Raw genomic sequence first — 4,873 nt, forward strand, 5'->3', positions numbered from 1 at the left:
TATACCGTACAGTAGGGGCATGACCCCCTACGGGCTTATTACAAGTCAAGGGGAAACGGGGCTACGGAAAGGAAGGGAGCCCAGATATGCACTTCAATTTTTTAAATATCAAATACCGTCTGGGGAATCCGAATTAAGTATAGAAATGTCATGTCATCCATCCAATCAATACAATTTATTCAGTGTCTTGCCCCAACCAAGAATCTTTTCAGATCCAATGTTACTATTAACCTATATTGAGAAAAGAAAAACAACACCGTTAAACATATCAATTGTTGATCATGTAACTTACATGACTCATAGATTCAACTTCTGGTGGAAGCTTGGGAAAGGACATACAAATTGCACATTAACATCATTGTATAAGGCTCTTGAATATAAACTAGCACCTGTAGAATGTTGCATTGTTGATAGTTGTGTTCCCAGTACATGAAAATCCTTTCCTACTGGATAATTTTATTTTTAGATTACACATGGTTGGCAAAAAGCAGGAGAAATGCTTTGTCATAAATTCAAAAAATTTTCAAGAAAATTCCTTTCATACCTAAAAAGTCCATGCATGATGTTCATCGCTGCAATGCCAACGAAATGAAACATCTTTAGGGCCATTTAAGTACCCAGTTTCACCAACACTGTAAATGTAAAGGACCAGTTGTTTAGCCAGAGAAGTAGAATTATTTGAGGCTTCTAGCTGTGACAGAACTATAAAGGATTGCTGTTGTAGCAGATTCATTAACACAAGATGGTACTTCTCATTAGACAATTTGCATTACTCTATTACTTTACCTCACACCTTAACGGTAATGCACTCTCAGTGTTTTTTCAACTACAGGCTGACTCTTCCATCCTGTAACATTTCCAGACTTGACTTGGTCCCCCGCTAAAATTCTGTGAATGCAAAATAATAGCATTAAAAATACTTTTTCGATAGACAAAGAACCGGGAAGTACCTAATTCATGTTTTAGGTTGAACTCGTGCCATTTCTGGGTTTCCGTACCACACCCATTTTTGGCCCAAATACGGTCCCACAATTGTTCAGTTCCATCGCTGCATGGACTGATTACGAACAATAATTGAGCCTGCAGGTTCATAATTAGAGCTAAAAAACAATAATTAATAATTGAAAACTAATATAATAATCTTTGTACTTACCATTCTTATCTTTTATTATCTTATCCATTTTAACATATTTTTCTCCAGCCACGCTACTCGACTAACTGACAATGGGATCCAATGGACTCAAATTGACATTCCTGTAATAACGATTCTGACCGGTAGATGGCTATGGGTCGAAAGAAAAAGAAAAAAGTGTGATTTTTTTTCCCGAATTTTTTTTTTTTTTTTTTGTGTAAAACGGATTGCCATAAAAAACTATGGTCCCAATGAAAAAATAAACTTGATTTTCGTAATTTTCGTTGAATTCTGAATCGACACCCTTTATTTTTAATTATATCTAGAATTTTGTCAAAAATGAAAAGTGGGAAGGCTATACGGCTATACCCTTCTCACTTTTGTCAAAACTCCCCCAAAACGACACCTCGTGGAATTCAACGAAAATCATACATTTTATTCAGAATTGAACGCGGATTTTCAAAAATGGATTAGTTTTTCGTCAGCCTAGCCATTTAAAAAATAAACGGATTCCCATATCCCGTTTCATACTTAGGGAACACTTACAGAAAGTCCATTTGTGGATCGCCTAGTTGGGCCATAGATATCGGTATAATTACCATGTACGACTAGATTAAACCAGCAAAGAGAAAAAAACAAATGTTAATACTCAGCCGCGATGGTGTGTGATCGGTATAACCAAAAATTACGAAAGGTGCCTAGCATTTGAATTTTTTGAAGGAAACCTATTTGCACTTGTAATAATATTGTTGTGCGTCCCAACGCAATTTAATATTTCCGTCTCGGAATGTCACCTATAAATGCAATATAGGGATTCATTGTTTGTACAAAGAAATATTGTCTACAGTGGGAACCGTAATTCAATTCTCTGGCACAGAGGATCCAGACGTGACTCGAACTCTTGACTATCGGTTCCCGTGGTCAGACGATCTACCTCAGAGCTATTAGTATTACGTAATTTTCCGTAGCGTGCCAGTACGGTACAGCGTAACGTAACATAAGAAAAAATCAGGCTTATTTTTTAGTCGGGCTTATTTTTAAACCTGACTGTACATCAGATGGCCGTGCATGATAAGGTTATAATAATAGCACGAGGTATATCTTCATGCTATGAACTATACTTATCAGGTATACCTTCCAATTAGTGTGATACATAATGCTAGTAGTCTCTGTTAACGAAGTAGTGTTATAAGTATATGCAACTCGCGCAATCAACCAATAGTGAAATAGCAAAACAAACACGAAAAAAGCCGCCACCCCATTTCATTTATGATCGAAATGCTTAAAATGTTTGGAATATTCATGTTCATTTTTTACTTTTCGCCAAGTTGAAAAATATATATACCGGAAGTGACCGGAAGTAGCCTATATCTCCAGAAATACTGGGCCCACAACAAAACAAATATGATTTTCGTGATTCTCGTGAAATTTAAGGTGTGTCTGACCTATTTTGACCTGTTTTTGGCGAAAAGTCCAATTGGGCCAAAATCGCGATTTTTCCTGAACTCTCTTTGGTTCAGGGAAATTTGCGATTTTTGAAGATTTTCGGGTATTTCCTCCTGACACATGGATTCGACCCCAAATTTCACGAGGATTACGAAAATGTGGTTCTTTTTTCATTTAGACCAACAGATAGTGAGTTATTAGGCATTTTCCAACCAGAAGTTATACTGAAAGTTAAAATTTCGAAAATTTTAAAAATGAACTATGTTTTCCTTTACAAGTTACAAAAGATCTGTGTAGTTTCAAACATAAACTATAGTAAATTAACATAACATGGCCTTTCAAAGTTCTTAAAGTTCAGTTTTAAGGTACGACCTGTAACCACTTCAAAGCAATACAACACACATAATAAGCGACACAAATGTTTCAAAACCATTCCCTTAATTTGATAGCCATTAGAATTAAGGTGATAGTGGAACAGATATGGTAATTACCGGAAAAAATAAACGGGAGATCCAATTCTTGCGGAATATTGATAGCAAATAGCACATCTTGTTAGAATTTCTTGAAGGTCCAACAAAAAAATCTTCTGTTACAGACTGTGAATATTTTGTTGCATTGGGAAATGACTGCTATCCATGGAGTTTTTGCATTAACATGCAGGCATGAACATCTGCATTTAAATCCATAAATAAGTTACAATTGATTCACAAAGTAATAAAATCATGCAACAAACCACGATATGTGCAGAGTACCCAACAGAACACATCTGTTACTTTTAACTCCACTACTGGATATGTTTACTAATAAAGCAGAATAAGATTAACATGTTGCAAATGTAAAAGTACAACATGAGACCTGGTTTTCCAAAAGTATGTTAATATTACCTCATTCTAAGCCCACGTGCAACGCCTGACATTTCGTTTAGGTAACGAAGCAGTGCAATATTTGCACATGGATAATAGCGCTGGAGGTAAAAACAACAAAAAAAACAGAAATGACGATACCGTTCAGACGAGGGAAACTCACGTACATGTTGTCAACGTAAAAACAAAGTAAACAATGAGAATTACATGACAACAAAAAATAATAATAGTTCGATTTCAGACGCTGATGAATCTGCAGCGCCATCTAGTGGAAATACAGTTTGGACAGGTTTTTAAAAATAAGCCCGAAAAAATAAGCTCGACAAAACAAGCCCGACTTTTCATCTTGACCGGTAGATGGCGATAGCAGTGAAACAGAAAAAAAGGCGGATATTTTTTTATTTTTGAGTGAAACGGATTGCCATATAACATAGCCTTCTTACTTTTTCATTTTTGCCCAAATTTCAAATTTGGCTTAAATTACATGATTTCAATGCAGAATGGAATGTTAATCACGATTATATGCTCGGCTCTACAAAGAATTAAATAACAATACCAATTAATGAGCTATTTGCGATGTGATGCAACATTTAGTGGTGTACGAAACCTAACCATTTCGACCGAAGTTGAACGAAGATTCCGGATTTCAGGACAGGTTGGAATAAAAATAACTGAATTTGAAATGAATTGAACAATGCTTTTGCTTAAAACCTGCAAAAACTGAATCAAGCATAATATTTCCATACCAGAGCTATGATTGATTACTCCATCTCAAATAATTTGCTTATTTTGTATTTGTTAAACATCCTTTTTGCTTTGTTATAATTATTATTTTCATCATCAACACGTTTCTTAGTCTATGTGCAGCAACACTCACAAAGAAGGAAAGGGGAAGGGAGAGGCGATTCGACGGAAGGGAATATCATGTTGGGATAGAATACTTAATCGTAAATAGAATGCTGATTATTGTCGTCAGAAATGGCAGAAATGAAAAAAAAAAAAAGAGAAATACACACTGCACGATTGGCCAAACACTTAATGGTGGATTCACGCCAGCGGATTTGTTTCTGATGTCCGAAGTGGGAAAGTTGAAAAAGGCACAAGTCAAAGATAACGATTCAATCACTGCAGAGCAAATAAACTGTTGATTATTTATGGCTGGAAAGAACAAAATAATATTAAACTGGGGAAAAAAATTATAAAAAGCAAAACTCTTCGTGTGTCAAAACAACAGTCGAAGAGAGGGCGGAAAATTAACAACCGAAACGATTAGTAAAAAAAAAAAAAACAAAACAAAAAAGAACAGAACCAAAAACGTGTTTGTGTGTGTGTGTGTGTTTGAATAAAAGCTATCAATCCAAGCCTACATTCTTCTTGGCAAAGAGAAAGACTACCCCGATCTGCAAGAACTGAAGTGAAAAGAGATATATAA

General features: G+C 35.5%; 1 long non-coding RNA gene across 1 annotated transcript; it reads right to left on the bottom strand.

The window, feature by feature from the left end:
* Nucleotides 1–2,334: 2,334 nt before the first annotated feature.
* LOC130687777 (uncharacterized) lies at nucleotides 2,335–3,685 on the bottom strand. Its single transcript, XR_009000254.2, has 3 exons — nucleotides 3,463–3,685; nucleotides 3,312–3,378; nucleotides 2,335–3,248 (listed from the first exon to the last, which is right to left on the bottom strand). It is a non-coding gene; the product is annotated as an uncharacterized LOC130687777 (long non-coding RNA).
* Between the last annotated feature and the right edge of the window lie 1,188 nt (nucleotides 3,686–4,873).

This window comes from Daphnia carinata, chromosome 4, assembly GCF_022539665.2.
Source record: "Daphnia carinata strain CSIRO-1 chromosome 4, CSIRO_AGI_Dcar_HiC_V3, whole genome shotgun sequence".
Taxonomy (NCBI): Eukaryota; Metazoa; Arthropoda; class Branchiopoda; order Diplostraca; family Daphniidae; genus Daphnia; species Daphnia carinata.